At 38.8% G+C, this 19,221-nt stretch overlaps 1 protein-coding gene across 1 annotated transcript in view; it reads left to right on the top strand.

Annotated features, from left to right (window-relative positions):
- Nucleotides 1–19,221, top strand: part of MAN1A2 (mannosidase alpha class 1A member 2) — a 133,939-nt gene that overhangs the window by 9,521 nt on the left and 105,197 nt on the right. The gene's annotated exons all lie outside the window — the stretch shown is intronic.

Genomic DNA, 19,221 nt, shown 5'->3' with positions numbered 1-19,221 from the left:
TGGCTTCTTTTTGAGTGGAAAGTGTTCTCCAAGTGATTAAGTAACACATGTAGTGAATTCTGAATTGCAATGCACAGTGTTCTGGAGAAGAAAATATTGCAGAGGTATAAGAGGCTCTTTGCACTGTGGAGTTCTGATGTTATAAGGAGTATAATGGAAATTCAGATTCTAATTTGTGAATAAATCTGCCTTCTACAGACAGTGGAATCCAGGACAATTAAAATATTAATTGGTCTGTAGTTCAGACATTTTCCAATAAGCAGAAAAAAATCAGAACAAATGGGAAATAATGCAAGCAATTAAACAAAACTCTAACTTCAGTTTTATCACTGTCTCGCACGTGATTTTAACTGGTTGTTACTGTGAACTGCTCTGATTTAGGTACTTAAAAACAGTCAAGCTGGATCTGCTAATTGTTACACTTGTTAAATTGCTCTGGATCCATGCAGTGAAAAGTTCAAAGAGCTTCACCATTACACCTGTTTTTATGTGAAATGAGTTACTTTTTCAAATCCCAAATGCTGGAAGGGAACTTAACTGCTCTTCAGTAGCTGTCGCACTAATAACTAGGAATTTTTTTAGTTTTGTATTATGTCTGGGAGCTTTGTCATTTTGAGGGTCTGATACCTATGGAAGGATACCAAGGTATCTGTGTGTGTAATACCTATAAATTGCCCAGTGAGGTGGATAATCAGTTGTCACTGCCATCATTTCAGTACTCGAATGTGAAACTTCAAAGCCAATGGCTGAGGAGGTGACTGATACTGTACTGGCAGTTTTTATGAATAACTTCTGTATGAACTTGGCTCAGTATTTTCCTGAAGAGATAGAACACAATGATGGAAATGATTCAGAGTTGTGTTGTTAACCAAAAGAAGCTCTTTTGTGAAAATAAGACCAAAATCCACTCAAATCCCTACCCAAAACCAAACAATAATCTCTGTCACCACTCAATCATTCTTGGTACTCCTTAATGTGAAAAAGATTCCAGGTTTCTCTTCCACCAGTGTTTTTTTGTTGTTCTTTCTGACTGGCCTTTACTTAGCCCCATGTTGGCATTGCAGTGTTTGGCAGCTGCTTGCTGGCCAGAGTAGGCGATGGGAACAGTTTATTGACTCACTTAGCCAAGAGCCTAATGGTAACTTTGTTCTTGTGCGTTTGGTGAAACAATGGAATTTTTGTGATTGTGTTTTAAACACTCCATGTGAACTCCAGGTCCTTAGTTTGCTCCAGGTTTTATATATCTGTGGTCTTTTGATATGTTTGTTTTGATTTCCATAAATCACTCGAGCACTAATTTTGTTCAGATGGGTTTGCTGTTGCAGTTATGCATCGTCGTTTGCTTGACACCCTGTCTCCCCTCTTCAGACATAATTTTCTTGGAATAGCGTCTGGCCATCACACTACAGTGGGACTAGATCATCCAATCTACTGCTATTACAAAGAAAAATGAGGCTTGACATATTCGTGTCAATTTGGCAAGATGCCTGAATCATTATGCTCAATGAAATATGTGACATTTCAAGTGGGGATGTAACCTGCAGGAGCACTTGCTGGAGAAACTTGAGGCAGTGCAAAGAAAATCCCACCCTAACTTAGGCTGGGAGCTTCAGATACTGACACAAGCCACCTGATCAGTACCCATCACAAGATTGTGGTTTAGTCCATTAAGATATTTAATTTTATTAAAAATTTTTCAATATCTAGAATTTGGTGGTGATCCTGGGAAAATTTAAAGAATCTTTTGAGTTTAAAAGGAAAAAAAAAATCCAAGGAAAAATCTATGGAACTTCCTTTCATATAGTAACAAGTTAACCAACTAGCAACTAGCCCAAACTCCAAAGCAGTGTGTGTAACTTTTGAGTCATTTGTAATTACTTGCTGTTCTTTGGTTCTCTAGCAAATTAGTTTTGAACCTTCATGGATTCACAGTGTGGAATTTTTAGGAAAAAAGCAGGCTGTGTAATATTGCCTAGTGCTTTAGTAACTAGAAAATATATGGAAGCATAAAAAATTTTAAATACTCCTTAAATATGATAGTTAACAAATTCATTTTTTATGTCTGAATTCTTTTAAGAAGAAAAAATTCCTGGAGCCTGTACAGACTGTAAGTTGAGTTCTTCCAAGCTGTCTTGAAAAAATTGCCTTAAACTCCATCAACCATAACCTTGCTCTTTCTAGCTTTAAACTGTATTCAGTAAAGCTTAAAATAGAATGTCTTTTGAGATTTAGAAACTCTTATATTTACATCAAACTGTTCAAACACATTTGTGGCAGATGGTTTTTGGTTTTGTATTTTATTTTCAGTTTCTGCTCTACCTTTTCTTTTTTATAGAATTGTTCACTTATTTTTAGCAATTTGACTCTACTGCTTTCAGTTCAGTGCTCAACAGTTGAAATAAAACAGGGCAGTGAATTGGCAAGGGCTATGCAGTGGCTCTCTAGTCCGGAACTTCTAAAACAGCAGCATCATCCTCTATGCTCTCTAGAGATGGAAAAGCTGGGAAGGGAGGAAAGGATAGGAAGAGCTGGATCGAAGTGTAACCCAGAAATTTTTCTTGTATTCCTTTATACCAGTGTCCTGGGGTGACTTTATGATGCTGAATTGTATCCCCATTCGTCTGTTTAGCCTAGAAATAAGTTTTCCGCCTTTAAACTAGATCTGGGAGTGAAGGGAGAGAGAAGAAGCAGTGGAATGTCTGAGGTGGCTGTATTCAAAAACATAGGGATAAGAACTTCAGCCTGCTCTCTCACGGCAGTGTTGTCTGCAGCACGGACAGCTGGAGAGAGCTCTCCTTTGCTTTTAGTTAGTTTTTTTGCTAGCTGAGGCAGAGGAGTTCCCCAGACTGTGGCTTTTCTTTTTCTTGGAACTGATAAGCCTTGGTTTGGACCAAAAACCCAGAAAAATCACTGAGAGCTCCTGGCTGTAGCCCACCAGGGCCTGGGACATGGCATTTTCCAGCACTGGAGTGGTGGATAAGAGACTGAGCAAGCCGAGACACACCCCACAAAAAGGACCTTTTGCTTTTGCCATCTCTTCAGAGTAATGAAGTTCCATTGTTTAATATTATTCATTTTTCCACGTTTTGAGTACTCTGCTAGTTAAACATGGTTTTTTCCACTTTTCTCAAAGGAAATTTTTGTCTCCTGAACCAGGTGAGGGAGGGGCCACTTGAATTTATTTTCTAGAGGGACCCCTTTGGAGGCTTGCTCCCTAAACCAGGACAATTATGTTGTTTTTAACATCACAGCCTTTGCCCCAGCCTTTTTTCTGCAAAAGCTTGGTGTGGTCCTGGAATGTGTTATGATGATGGGTGGGTAATACTGCCTCTTTTAACCTGTTGATAATGACTGAACTTTAACCTCTGAGAAGAAAGAATGAGTAAAATTCTCCATAAAACTAAAGAAATCATCAAGAAAGGAAGTTACATTAGGCTTTGACAGCTGTCTTAAATGCCATGTTTTGTGTTATTTATTTTGCCCCATACCTTCTTTCTGGAATCCAAAATGGTGACTGATGGTGACATAATATTTACTGGAGACTGAATAAAACTTTCAATTCCTAGTCTGAGTGCTTAATTTTGCAGTGTCTTTAGGGTTGGAAAGAACTTCAAGCTAATACTATATTCCATGCAGGACATTGGCTGCAAGGACATGACCTTTTGCCAGACCATTAGTCTTGAGGAATAAGAGTCTGTCTTTAAAATTGCCATGGGTGAGTGTTCGGCATCTTCTACCATGCACAGAGGTTCTTCAAGCAGGAGATACACAGCAATTATTTACTGGCTCATGCAGAGAGCCTAGCCAGTTAGGCAATTTACTGTGGATTAATGTGCTTACCAGCTCAAGGAGTCCCTGCTGGCCTGGAAGGTTTGAGGTAGGAAAATACCAGCCTCCTTTGATCTTGGAATGGGTTGATTCTTGATCTTGCTGAGTCAACATGTTCCAGCTCCACTTTTTTCTGAGCTTTTATGCCTCTTTTAGTCGATATTTTTCTCTTGAATTAAGTTAGTGTCTGATCAGTTACACTCTTTTTCTTATCTTTTGTGGCTTACAGTGATGAGAGAATCCTCTTATAAGGTAGCAGTTTATTTTTGGAGGAGCTCAGCCCAAGCTCACACTGGATTTTTGGGTAGTAAAAGAGTACAATTCTTGGTTTGGTGATCTTGGGACTGTGTGCTTGTTTACTCTGGACCAGTGTGTTTGAGACTATTAGATCTGAACTCAAACATGACAATTGCTTACAGCCACTGAAGTGAAGGAAAGGGTTATGGGTCTTTTTCCATTTCCAAAACTCGCATTAGTCAAATTGACAGTGTTATCCTGCTTGAGTCATCTCTTTCTTAATTATGTGCTGTTATAGTGTGGATGTATTTGTTAGTGAAATGAACTCTTTTTCATGAATGAGGTAAGAACATTGCCATAATAATTTTAAGTAATGAAACAGATTTTGATTTAATCTTGAAGGAATCCAACATGTAACTACGACTATCTATGAACTGCACTTTGTTGTTGGGAGTTCAGGAAGTTGTATGTGGTGGTGGTAGAGGAAGAAGAAATTAGACTTTGCATGCTGGATGCATATGTTATTTTATTCTGCAGATGAACAGAGGAAGACAACGCTGTGTACTATGTACTGTTTCTAAAGCTCTCTGGAAAACCTGAGATTCTATTGTTGAACACAATTCAAAGATCAAATAATTGAGACATTTTATACCCCCAGCTCTCCCATTGTTCTAGATTCATGTTTTGGGCTGTGGTACTTCTGTGTGTTTTTGTTTTGGTCAAGAGTAGTTTGTGTCCAGCTCAGCTGATGCTGCTGCATACATCTAGAACCTGTATATGTAGCTTGTAAAACATGTTAGTGTTAAAAGTATTTCACTGATACTGGAAATAGCACTGATAGCTTTAAATCAGTATTTCATTGCATTAGCTTAATCTGTTAATATTATGATAGGCTTGTGAAAACCGCATGTGGTAGTTCTAAATGTACATACTGCTGAAACATTGCTCATTTGCTGTATTTTGTTTCCCTTCTTGTGTCCTGACAGTATTTTGATTGCAGATACACATGAACAAAGATTTGCTCAGCAATTCCCAAAGAATGCCAAGTCATCTTTGGTGAAATTATTTGTAATGTGTTAAAAGTAGTTTGCACATCATAGTTTCTTCTCTTGTACTTTTTCTTCTTGCATTCTGTGGTGTTTACTGTCATGATGCTACCTACCATCCTTACCTTGTTTATGGGTCAGTGATTCCTTAGCCTGCATCCTGGATTTTGCTAGCTGAGATGGCTGTCAACAGTGTTTACTCAGTTGGGAAGGCATTTCAGTTGGGAAGGTATCTTTTGCGAAGTGAAGCTTATCATTCATATTTTGTGCAGTTTGCTCATGGAATGGAGCAAATGAGCAAACTCCTGCATAATTTGTGGCAACGATATCTATATTCTTGAAGATATTTGGAAGCTATCTGGACGTGATCCTGAGCAACCACCTCTAGGTGACCCTTCTTGAGCAGTGGGGTTGGATCAGATGACCTCCAGGGACCCTTTTCCCCTTCAACCTTTCTGTCATTTTGTGATGAGGACTGTGTTCTCATTTGACATGCAAATACCTTCTTTTCCATATTTATGGATGTACTGAGTAGTCTGAGCCTTGCATTGCTAGGTTTTTCTTGGATGGGGAGTAACTAACATAGTGTTGCTTTTCTGGCCTTTTTGAAAAGGAAAAAAAACAACATTCTGTTATCCGTCTCCTGAATCAAAATTGCATATTTTATTAGCAGTGGGGATTATTGTCATGTGGAAACTTATTAAAAGCACCTGGAAGGCTAAGTAATTTGTCATATAGTTGTCTCTTATCCTCTGCTTTACTGACAAGATTAAAGAACTTTGGGAGTAATGAGATAGAGTTTTGCTCTGTGGAAACAGCACAGATTAGGCTGTATGTCATGATTTCCAGGTATTTTGTTGCTCTATCTTTAGTTACTGTTTTGGCTGATTTCCTGAGTGGAGAGGTATAAAGCTTTGGTGTTCTTTCCTTCTGACTAGTCCCAGCAGTGCTGAATGCGAGAAGAACTTACATTTCTGTTTTAGTTAATGCAGCATTACTGTTGAGTATATCCACACTGCAGCCTGTGCCATTTTTTATGAAAACCTTTTGAATCACTGTGTATGAACTATATTTGTGTGTGTGTGTATTTCCACCCTGTAACAAGGACAACTGTGTTTAACAGCAGAATATTGCCTGCAGCTCCTGTCCTGTCAGAGCTTTTCTCACGATGTGTCACATAATACCTTCTGGAAACTATTGATATTCAAGGACTGAGTATGAACTAATTTTTGTTTTGTTTTGTTTTGTTACTGTTGTTGCCCTGTAATTCATCCAGTTTCTGCAGAGCAGGGCTGTGTTTTAAACTGCTGCCACGTAGAAGGAAGGGAGTGATCCTGCCAATCTTGCACTGCAAAGCTCTGTGTCTCAGACAAATTCAGTGCTGCTGCTGTGCCACAGCAAGGCTAATTGAGCAGCACTGATGCTGTCTGAGCCAGGAGGGTTGTGCATAGCGGTGTCCTGGGGGCAAGAGGAACAAGTCAGGAGAAGTTGTTCTAGGCCTGTGTTTGGACAGAGCTGCCCACCCCTGGCAGTGTTGATTCCCCATAACAAAGAGCTTGTCTGCCTTTCCTATGTGGGATCCCAGGATAGTCCCCCTCTTTCTCTGCAAGCTACGCCATACAACATTTCAGTGGCACCATGCGTGTTGAGTGCTATTCTGATTTTAAACACATTGATAGACAGGTGTCAATTTACCATATAGACATACAGTTACAATTATTGGTAGGGGCGGAAGAGAAATCTGAGCAATGTGTGTGACATTCCAATCAGATATTTAAAGCAGTGTTGCTTCTGGGATGTGCAAGGCAGCTTTGGCTGGGTGATTAAAATAGCATTATGGAAATGTGGTAGCTTGAGTTGACAGAACATCTGTGTGAGGGTAGTCACTTCCTTAGAGCTCTGTAGGACCTGCCAGAGGGTTTCCCATGCAGAGAAGCCTGGTACCATCTGCTTACCTGAAAGTTTGCCATCTCTGAGTCTGCATTATATGCCACTTGCTACTTTTACTTTGTAACAGTCATTCTCAATTTATGTGTTTTTCTGCCCTCTATTTATTTAGTATTTGAACAATTAAGAACTTTCATACTAAGACCATACTAATATCATGGCTTTTGCTTTAAATTGCTAACTTTCTCCAGCTGTTTTTCTTCTGTTGGTAAGAGTTTGGTGCTTACTCTTGGAGATCAGGCTACCAACGAGACTCAGTGTAAAAGGAGGGAGCTATTTTATTTACTGTGGTACCCCTTTTAAACACAGACATCAGGAAGAGGATATTCCGTCAGTTAATATAGTTCTCATTTTCCAAGTATAGGGGGAGGGAAAAGGGAAAGAAGTACTGGATTAGGAATGGGAACCTGGAGGAGAGGGATGAGATTGAGCCAGGGCTTGCAGAGGACCTTGGTGGTGGTGAGGAGCAGCAGTTTATTTCTTTGAAAGCTGGAGATGGAAACTGCACTTGGAGCAAAATAAACGAGTGTAGGATAACTCTGAAATATTGTATTTTGGTTTCTTTCCTTTTTTCCCTAAGTAGAAAAAGATTATTTTTGTCTGAGGTGTAAGAAGAGGCATTGGCTGAGTGAGATACCAGAGACTAATCAGAGGCCTTGGGGAGAGGAGACATTTGGCGGAAGTTGATAGTTAGGAAGGCAGAAATAAAATTTAAGATGGTAGGGAGTGATTCTTGCTGTTGGAAGAAGTGGTATCAGTGGGGTAGAGAAGAGGAAACCATGTGGCTGAGTGATGGAATAGATAGAAGTGGTTGTAGGGAATGGCCATGGATAGTAGGGGTTAATAGCCATATGAATTTATGTGCAGAAAACAGGCTACTTGTACCTAGGGCTTTAACACTCCTGAACATGCAGGTCTAAACACTTTGAAGCTCATTTCCTGTTCTGCTGTGTCCCCAGACATTTAATCTTGACTATATTCTAGCCCCAACATCAGTGTTTGGGCAGTCGGCCAGTTAGGAGACCTGATTTGGCCTGAAATGATCCATAATTTTTCAGCTGGCTCAGCTCACCACTGGCTGAATGGCTTGTTGCCCAGTCTTCTGAGTACCAGCATAAGGAGTAAGGGAGCTTGCTTTTACAGGGCCACTAAAAGAGAAAAGAATGATTTGCACAGAGATGGTGACCAATATAAGGAATATAGGGTTATAACATCCTTTATCCATAAACCAATATTTCAGTTGTTACAGTTGATCATTCTAGTAATGCTGCAGTCACACACTATCAGTCTTTAACCTACTAAATCAGCAGCATGTATGGACATCCAAGCATCCTTACGTGCCACTTCTTGTTTCTTCAGAAGTGCTTGTTTTGTAGCCATAGGTGACTGGCAGTGACAATGCTAGGGAAGCTGTGTTCTGGGCTTTATCTGGCTGGTGATCAGCAGAGGGGGGACCCATGCTGGTGGTGTGCAACTCTTATTTTCCCAGGGATATCTTCTTACCACACAGGTTAATTTCTTTATCTCAGGTGTGCAGTGATGGCAGTGTTATTCTGCAGCTGGAAGTTGGGTCTGCAGATGGGTCCCCTCTGATTTTGTCAGAGAAGAGCTTCTCAAAGCTTAACCTGCCAAGGCTTGTGCACACACGGTGATCTGTGCTCTAGGTGTTTCAGTTGTCCAGTTATCATTTATCTCACCATGTTTTTATCCAGTAGTCCTCAGTTTCCAGCAGATCCTTGTTGTATTGCTGTTGGGACATTTCACTTGTCAGTAGTGAGGTATTAATTAGCTTAAACATAATGAGGACCTGTAACTAGAGTATCTTTTTTTTTTTTTTTTGCTGTGAGCTGATATGTGTGAAACCCTGTCAAGGTATTTTCTCTTCCTCTGTTGTTTACATAGATGGAGGATGACAGCCTTCTGCTACTGGCTCAAATGGTGGGTTCTCTTAATGACAAAAAGCTCCAGGATTTCTGTTTTGAAACACAAGAATATTTAAATGATTGTCATAATTTTTAGTGGTTGCTGCTTCTTAATTTTCTTAAAAAATGCACCCTTACTCCCAACCACAATTTTATATGACAAATGTCTTTTGTCACCCTATTTTCTGTTGACTTAGGTTCTGTTATTAAGGTTCCAACCACAATTTTGTATGACAAATGTCTTTTGTCATCCTATTTTCTGTTGACTTAGGTTCTGTTATTAAGATTGCTAACTTGATGCTTCTAGAAATCAGTGAGATATTGCTGCTCACAGTTTTTTATTTTTATAGCTTTTCCTGGTTGTTATTTGAAACAAAATGAAGTTTTCAAACCCTGTTCTTAACAAAATAAGATGAAAAAAAAGGGGTTGATAGAGGTGTTGGCTTGTTAACTGTTGCTTGAAAAGTTTTCTGGGTCTGTGTTATGATTTGCTTGGTCTTTTATCCAAAACATCAGTAGACCAGGAGTTTTCTTCTTTCTGCTCTTCATCCTGGAATCATACATTTCGTGTGGGTGTTTTTGGACAAATTCTTTTCAAGTATGTCCCCTCTTGTTCCTTCCTTTTAGAACAAGCTTATAATGTCTGTGTAGAATGTCACAGAAGCATCTGTCCTACCACATGTGGAGAATGAGGCTGTCCTGTTGTATTAAGTATTTAAAGTGTATTAAGCACTTCTCATTGCAAGGAATTAATGCAGCTTTCACTGTGATAATCTTACACAGTGATTGCAGCAAGCTTTTGATACCTGCTGAACGAAAGTTTTCAGGCTCTAATTTTATGAAGGTAGCAGGCAAAATCCTGCTTCTCTTTTGCTTGAAGATTCTCATATATTGATGTTTCCGTATGTCACGTGAAACGTTTGAAAACACTTCATAGCTTATGAGGCAGACAAATATTGTTCTCTTATTGGGCTGACCAATCTGAACAAAGGCATGCACACATCAATAGATGTGCTAAAAGTTCCTTTGCTTTAACACGTGCATGTACAGAAACTAAATTTTTTCAACTGGCTAAAGCTCCTACTCAGAAGTTCAGTTTCTGGAGGCTATTATTTGGGTCCTTTCCATTACTCCTGGAGATTTTTTTGGCATGGCTTCAGAAACTTTTTCTTTTCCTCTGGTGGTATCATGTATGAAAGGAGAGAGTTATAATTCTGGGGTCAAGGAACATCAGAAAAGGAGGGAGGGCAAGATACTCTATATAACACACATGTATGATTGCAGTTCCTTTGTTGTCACTTTGTTCTTGTGTTTGTCCCCATATCCTCCCAAAATTCCTGTACAAATCTGAGGTTTTGAAGCCAGCATCCTGTCTTGGCACAACTCTTAGGCAATGTGGGTGGTACAGAGGGTGAAGGAGTAGCAAGTCAGTACTGTAGTGTTGAACATGTAATTCAAGCTTCTGTAGAGCATACACTGAAACAATTGCTGGTGGTGTACAAAATGGAGCCCATGATTAATTTTCCTTAGATAAAATATATGTAAGTATTATGTTTCTGAAAAGTCAAAAACTTCTTACTCCCAAGAATATTAAAATATGTGGAATAGTAATTGCACATGCAACTTGTGGGTCTGCATGTGCTTGAAAGGGTGAAAATTAAGGTGTAGCAGAAACCAGTGATATTCTTGGGGTTTAGGTGTCTGAATCTATTGTTTTTAATCTAAAATTAGCTAAGTCTAGCTAATTTTAGGATTCTGTTTAATGTTGGGTAGCTAAGTTAGTAACCTTTTCCCTGAAAAAAAACTTCTATGAAAGCAGCTTTGTTTATTATAGTGAAAAACCCGAGTTTACAAATACTCAGTTTTGTATAGAATGAAGAAAAATAGGTAATGCTTGTGAAGATTGTAACGTGGTGACCTCTGTGAAAGATGAGCTTTGAGTGATATGGAAAAGGCAGTAAAGCTTCAGACTCTGCAGCAATTTGTGTGATGTATGCCAACTCATAGAATGTGCCACTCTTATTTTCCTTTATGTCTTGTGTTGATGGGTTTAAATATTTGGGTTTTTCCCTATTGGGAACTTAGTTTTGGGCAATAGTAGTAGACTAGAAATAATATTTAAGAGCCTAATGCTGTATGTGGGAGTTCTCTGGTTCCTTTTAGCTCTGCTTGAGCATATGCTTCAGTATCTGATCTGTGCCATCAACATCAGTGGGATTGCCTTGTCCTATATGTAAATGTGCTTATTTATAAAAATTCCTTCTTTAATAGGAAGCAGCGATGATGCATTGGTCTTGCTTGAGAACTCAGTTCATTACTTCTCAGTGTCACAGGACCAGCTATGTATTATTCTGCCTTCATCAAACTGCTCTTTTTGTTGCTAAATAATACAGTATGCAAGGAGGTGGTCCATGCTGTCTTTGACTTGACTGTAGTGAGTAGAGTGTAAATACATTGCTACATACATAATGAAATTTGTGTAACAGCAGTGTTTCCAGTGACTTAGAGTGATTTGTAGAAGAAATTACTGTGGTTTGACATTCTTAATTGTAAGGGGCTTCTGAAATGAATCCTGAATTAAAATAATCTTACTGGTTTTTGGTGGATTGAAACCCACATCAAAATAAACCTTACATTTCCAAATGGAGAATTCTTAACTTTTTATCCTACCTAATTCTCTTGTTCAGTATTGATTTCTTTTTCTGTTTCTTACTCCCATAGTCTATATGTATTTTTTGCTCCCATTTCTTGTAAAGTTCTTTCATCTTTATTGCTTTTAAAAAATAAAGTCTGTCTCATTTGGGTGCTAGTTGGAAAGGAAGATCTGATGCTTCAGTCAGTATGGTGCTGGGTTAGAGGAAGCTATTTAAAACAGTTTTACACAGGACAAGGTCCCACCATTCTTCTCATTCAGTTTTCTTGAGGAAACAGGAAGAGATCCTAAATTTCCTGAACTTTTAGTAGAGTTTTCAGAGTCATTTTATAGGCATAAGACTGATTCCTAAAAGATATATTTTCCCCTCTATATTAGCATTGTAATTGCTTGGACCAGATTTAAGACCTTGTTCTGCAGAGGCTTAATATTCTGCACAGAAGTAATTAGTTGCAGATGTTAACTCAAGTTCCTTTAATAATCAAAAAATCTGAAATAATGCTTATTTTTGATTGTGTTAGTGTATTGAGGCAAATGTGGTTGTATTCTCTTTTACACTGGAGGAGCAGAAGAGATACAAAAGAGATGTTTAGGGCTGTAGTGATTGAAAACTCTACATTGTTGAACTTTTTGCAACTACTGCTTTTTCTAATGAAGTGGTTTTGTGCCTGAATGACATTAAGACAGTAAAAACTAAATGAGTTTGCTTATATCTAGTTGAAAATGTGTAATTTAGTTTGCTCACCACTAGTGAACATTGCATTAATTGCTATTGTAGTCTTAAAAGTATTATTTTTCTTCCTGAAATAGTTGATCTGATTCTTCCGAAAATCTGTTTCAGCTGATACTGTAACTGCAAAACAAAGAAGTTTCATGTAAGCTTTAAATGCTTACACAGTTTCTAGTGACCCTTCTTAGTGTTGACAAATGCCTGGCTGCTCATGGAAGTGCAAGTGTAGGAGTGTTTGTAGAAACCAACTGCTTTTCTTCTCTAGTAAAACTTGAGCTGACTGTACCAGCTCTAGCATTGCTTCCTGAGCTTGGCACCCTTGTCCCTTTTTAAGTCGGTTTTTCAGAATACATGGCTGCTGTAGACAGAGGTGAGAAATAAATGCCTCTGCTAATGGTCACACCACTTGACAGATTCTCAAAATAAGTTTTACCAAATCTGTTCATGCAAATATTCATAACACAGGAAACAAATAATTCCCAAAGGATGATCCCTTACCTGCATATATCTTTTTTTCCTTCTTCCTTCAAAGGCTATACATGTTCCACATTTGATAGTGTTAGCTGTACTATTTTGGTCTTAACTGGAAGGTATGTTTTGTTCTGTTTATTATGGTTGTAAAGAAACCCTATGAGTTGTCTTTTTTGTTAACATTCTTAATTAATAAATTATTAGCATATGAAGATTCATGAAGATCCTGGCTACGTTCCAAAATACTATACAAGATATCAAGGCATAATCAGTGTCATTTTGTTTTGTAGAGGACTTAATGCATAAGGGATGTGCTTCAGCTCTTTCCTCCCTTCTGCAAGTTCTGTGTGCCCATTCAGTCTCTGTTTTTGAAATTCTCTCTAAATATATTTCCCCCAGGATTTTGCTTGTCTTCATTCTAGAGCTGTTTCCAAGGCCCACACCTAAATTAGAGGACAAAGGAAAACAATTAGATAGAGACAGTAAAGGAGTAACAAGCAGAAGGCCTCTAATGACTAGCATAGAAATCTGTGAGTTTAACATACTGGATTTCTGGAAATAGACATATTTTTTTGGGTGTTTCTAAAAAAATGCATATAATGAATTACAGTTGCAGGGGGAAAAATACAGAAAGGCAGTCTAAGGATGTCAGTAGTTAAGTGGCTTTTTTTCCTGGTGGAATTGCTGGGTGAAAGGAGCACAGTCAAATTCTGAGGGCTTCTAATGATATAGTTTAAGAACGACTGAATTTAAAATACTTGGCAACTAAGCAGATAAGTTAGTTGTAGTCAGGTTCTAGAAAATGGGAAGAATGCCCAGACACTGGCAATCTGGACAATGGTGAAGTTTCCACTGCTAAACAAAAGACATGGAAGGAAGATTAAAAGTTAATTTACAGTTGATTTGCCTTGAAGGTGACACCCAGCTATCTACAAAGAAATGTCAGGGGCTAAGATTTTGGTTTAAACACAAGATCAGATCTGAAACAGGATCTGTGAGCTTCCATCATGGAGATGAGAAGTCTTGAGGGCAGTGATGAAGGTGGCTAAAAGCCCAGATTCTTGGTCTGAGATTTGGGCGGCAAACAAGATCAGTTAGGGGCATCATTTCTTGCAGAAGGGTGGGAAGAAATTTTATTTGGAGAAGGTCTGCATAGACTTTGTGGGAGTATTTAGGATTAAGGAGAGTGCCTGTGGCAGTGAATTCTCTCTTCTCCCTAGCATTGTCCAAATAATTTGAATGATTACAGTGAGAAGGACTGGCATGTAGAGTGGTGGCCATGCCCTTGTTGAAGACCAAGGAAGGAAGCTAGGGAAGCCTAAGGTGGTGCAAATAACAGTAAAGGAAGGTAGGAAGTAGGAAGATGGAGGTCAAGAGGAAGTGTCACAGCAAGAGGAAAAAAAGCTAAAACTAGATGGAAAGGGATAGGAATTGAATAAGGATTTTGTCTCATGTTCCTTCTGTTTGAGGAACAGTGCTTGTGTCATGCAAATCTAACCACTTGCTAGGAAAAAATTTACTGTCATCTTTGTCTAAAAGAAACCACTCAAGGCATCTGTTCTTTGGGGTAATTTTCTGGGCAGTAAATCACAGAATCAGAGAGTATCTTGAGTTGGAAAGGACCCAGAAGGATCATAGAGTCCACTCCTGGTACTGAGGGGACAACCCCAAGAGACACCATGTGCCTGAGAGTGTTGTCCGAATGCTCCTTGAATTCTGTCAGGCTTGGTTCTGTGACCACTTCTCTGGGGAGCTGTTCCAGTGCCTAGCCACCCTCTGGGTGAAAAACCTTTTCTAATGTCCAACCCAAACCTCCCCTGGCACAACTTCAGGCCACTCCCTCAGGTCCTGTCAGTGGTCACCATAGAGAAGAGATCAGTGCCTGTCCCCCTCTCGAGGAAGTTGTAGACCACAATGAGCTCTCCCCTCAGTCTCCTCCTCTCCAGGCTGAGCAGACCAAGTGACCTCAGCTGCTCCTCACAAGGCTTCCCCTCCAGACTGTTCACCAGCAGAGGATGGCTCTCCTTTGGACACTCTCTAATAGCTCAGTGCCTTTCTTGTAGCACCCAAAACTGCCCCCAGCACTCGAGGTGAGGCTGCACCAGTGCAGAGCAGAGTAGGACAGTCCCCTCCCTTGCTCTGCTGGTGATGCTGTGCTTGATGCAATGTTGGCCCTCCTGGCTGTCAAGGCACAGCTGACTCAGATTCAACTTATCATTGACCAGGATTCCCAGATTCCTTTCCACAAGTTTTCTGTGTATGGAAAAGTTGTTCAACAATAGTTTTTCAAAGTGTATTAGATATGGTCTCTTCTGATGTCATAATGAACTGTTATTAACTCCCTTGGGGAAGAAGGGTTGAAATGGGGAATATTCTGCATTTCAGCATTTCATTCCCAGGACACCAGATAGATGCACAAGTAACTGTATACTGTGTGTACATAGCCCATGTAGGTTTTGGTGTTTTAAGTAACACAGTGAGCAGGTAGAATGCTTGCAGATAACTAAAAGCATAATATTCTTAAACTAGTTTAGAACTTCGAAAAAGGACAGTTTGACTTAGTAGTTTTTTAAATAACAAAAACTTTTTCCTGCTAAATTATCAACTATTTACTCTGCCTGTGCTAGAGTTTTAGGTCATGTCTATCTGCAAGGTTGTTTTAAACAAAAGTGAAAATATATTTAGAAACAGTGCTTCAGACAAACACTGTCAGATGATTTGGGGACAAAACATTCGGTGGAAAACATGAATAAGATTCTTCTTAAAATCTGTTTGGAAAATCTTTATAATCAATACTTTGACAGTATTTTTGATATACCAAAGTTATCTCCACGCCTGTAGGATTCATTTTTTTTCCAATAAAAATATTCCTTTCTGACCAGTGATCTCTGATTCAGTTTATTACCTGAAGAAAAAAAAAATCAGTCAAATAAATACAACCTTAACTTGCCTTGAAAGAGAAAATTCTTGCTAAGTAACAGCTTCCATGTTAATGGTGGAGCTTCCCCGTTCAGCTGTCACAGACACATACAGCTCTGGTACTCCTTCATGAGCCTTCTTCTGATGTCTCAGAGCAGCCCAGCAAACTGGGAAAAAATGGTCACTTTTGCAGGTTACTCATGATGAAAACCAAACATTAGAGAAAAATAATCAGGCCTCTTTTTCTGTACTGGCTTGACACTAATACAGCCATCCATACAGGAAGGGTGATCCAGCAAGAGCAAAAGCCAGCACAACTGCTCTGTTCTTCTAGTTCTTCCTCTTTCAGACTCCAATCATGTGAGGGGCAGTATATGTATCTCCATGCCTCATGTATGCCATGAATATATATTCAACATATACTGAGAGAAGGTAATGAGGTTGTGATACGTGGGGATCTTATAAAACTGTGTATGCTGAAGGACTGGAGTAAAGTCTTGCAGTTAGTGTCTGAAATGCTTCCTAGGTGCTGACTCTTAAACTTTTTTGTTTTAGTTTAGTGCCAGCTTTTTTTGTTTCACTGTCTCTGAAAGTAGCCTCTTGTTGAAGATCAAGCGTGACCAAAGGGTAAAAGTTCACGATTTCCACACAGGAAGTTATTTATGAATGATAGGCTTACACAAATATTTGTGTCCTCTAACAGTTGTCTATCCATCTGCTGAAAATCCAAATGATAAACTGTGTGTCCTTTCTGTATGGTAAGCCAGTGGCCTACTTTTTAGTGGCAAGAGCAGTTGCTGGTGGCGTGCTTGCTTTTCTTCACTCTCTTCTAATTTTTATTTCTGTTTTTTAAGTCTTGAATCTCACAAAGAAATTTGAACAAATTTTAGAGGTTTTTTTTTCAGTTTGCTTACTAAAGAGCCTGTTGTGTCAAAGCAGATAGGAAAGACTTTTGTTAAAACTCATTGTCTTGACAAGTGAGGCTTGGTAGCTGTTCAGAAGACTTGCTACTGTGTGCATAATTAAAGCACATTAAGTTCCAGTTGGTGATTTGGGTGTCAAGCATTATAATTTGTGGTCTTCTCTGAATGATATTTAGGCAGCTCATGGACACTTTGAGAGCATACAGTGTTCCTGCATAGGCAGCTGCAATAGCTCATGGCAGTGATTGTTTAAAAAACTTGCACCTGTTTCTAGTTTCAGGTTCTAATTATTAGATCTATTTATGGTTCTTGGCAAAAACAGTCTAATCACAGGTTATTTTAATAACATTGCTTGCTTTAAAGTAGCTGCTGCTGTAGTTTCATGGTACTTGAACATCTCTTGAGACTCTTGAATAAGCTTTAGGGATGACTAGAAGAAAATAGCTTTCTCTTAGATAAGGTTTTGAAGATTTACTCAAAATACTTTAAATTTTAAGAGTTTACTTATGTTGCATGGAAGCGGGGGTGGGATACGGAAACAGTTTGACAGGTTTTGGTATACGTGTTTATGCTGGGATTCTCTCCAATATCTCTCTTATATTTTTAGACTGATCCTTCTGAGGTCTCTGAGTATTTTAATATAGGTCTCTCTCCATGTATTAAATTGTTGCTTACTCCTTCCTCTGCTGGCCAGGGAGCTTGGTGACTTGAGGGGGTGTCAGCTGCTCACACATAATCAGTCTTCTCATTCTCTTAACTTTAGTCTGTATTTTCGCTGAATTCTTCTTGCTTAAGACCTCAGAAGAAACATGTGGTATTGTTATTTAGGGGTGTGATTTTTCTTCTATCAGGGTCTTATACTTGAATATATTTAAAAATGTCTTCAGCTGGCATGTAGAATATGAGGTGTCATGTAGCTCATGCTGTCCATCATTGGTAATTGCACAGAGACTATGTGTCTGGAGAAGAAGCTCTTGTGCTATCTCCTCTAAACTCCCTCAAATACCTGTTGACCTTTCTCTTCATCTTACTGTTTGTTTATCTCAAAATGTCACTTCCTTGAGCTGATCATAAAGTCAGCATTGGGATTTTTCATCTGTATTGAGTCTGTTTATTTTCTTCTGAGTGACTGAAGAAAAGCAGACTGTGCCATTCAAACTTTCTTAATGGCTCTAATTGGATTATTGTGCTCTAGAAATGAACAGCTTTTGTATGTTTATACAGTGGTTCCTGCAGTGTAGACAGATGTGAGTTCAAAACTTGTTTTCCAATTTATAGCTGTTTCATGCAGTTTGAATCTAGAAATAAATGAAGTTTGTAGAGTGATGGAGCTTGTATTACATGTGGCACCTGGAAGTGAAAACTTATATAAAAGGTAAAAGCAAAATCTTCCTGGCGCTTGATATTGATGGTGCAAAGTTGTGAAGGTGCACAAAGCACATCGGCAGTGACTCATTTCAGTGAATCAGACTCACTGTAACTACTCAAACTGCATAATTCCTTTTCACACAGCGGGATTGTATTTAGGCACTTCCAAGTTAACCATGTGTTTTACCAAACATATTTTGATTTATCAATAAAGCAATTAGGGTAATGTAAATATACCTTGACCAGCTTTTTATTAACGTCTGAGCCACAGTGTTACCTTTTCCCTCATAAAAATGTGGTTATTTCAATGATGGTTGATCCTTTGCAAAAAGAATTTCAATACCTGTCAGCAAAATATTAGTGAATTTAGTCAGAGTAAATACTGTCACTTGCCTAAAGATACTGAATTTTGAATATGGGAAATGTACCTGCAAAATACATTATTCCCACACTGAAGTGTTTTGACTCCTAACCGTTCAGTAACATTTCAGATTTCTCTGTCAAGCACCTTGGCTCCTTCACATCGTGCTGTCTCTTGGGGAGAACATGACTGTGGGAATGATGTCTTGTTCTGACGACCTCATTCTCTCTAGTTACTTCTTATGCAAGGCCCTCTGCTAGCCTTGGAGAAGCTTTCCAGAGCTTCAGATCTTCCAAATGGTAGAAATTTTTTCTGGGTTTGTTATTGCTATTTGAGCACGATATTGCTGCCATGACAGAGTGTGAGTAGCTTTTGCAGGAATACAAAGAAGTTTTTTTCTCATATAAGTGGGTCACGGTAGAAGTAAAAGTTATCCTAAATGGTATTTGTTTCCTCTTTTTAGAATAGTGTTTTGCTGCTTTGGAAGTTTTTTCTTTGCTTCTCAGTTTAGTGAGAGAGGCACTGATACCGTTAGACAGTATTAATGATCTTGGATTTGACAGTCAAATTGAGGAGCCCAGTCCTTTGATTTTTTTATTGTTGGGAAGAAATATGGATGTGGTGTGAATCATATTGAGAAAAGTGGCTGAAGAACTTCAGTTTAAAAGCGTTTCCATCAGTGCATCTATTAAAATGTTACTTTGTATTCCTAGTACTGATATATTGAAGGTAATAATGCTGCTATAATTTATTTTAAATGCAAACCTAATAGCACTTTGGAAAAATGTAAGAGCTAATAAAGTACTCTTTGTATAA

The sequence above is a fragment of the Serinus canaria genome, chromosome 1, assembly GCF_022539315.1.
Source record: "Serinus canaria isolate serCan28SL12 chromosome 1, serCan2020, whole genome shotgun sequence".
NCBI lineage: Eukaryota > Metazoa > Chordata > Aves > Passeriformes > Fringillidae > Serinus > Serinus canaria.
The sequence above is the reverse complement of the archived record's forward strand: the minus strand, read 5'-3'. Positions and strand labels throughout refer to the sequence as shown.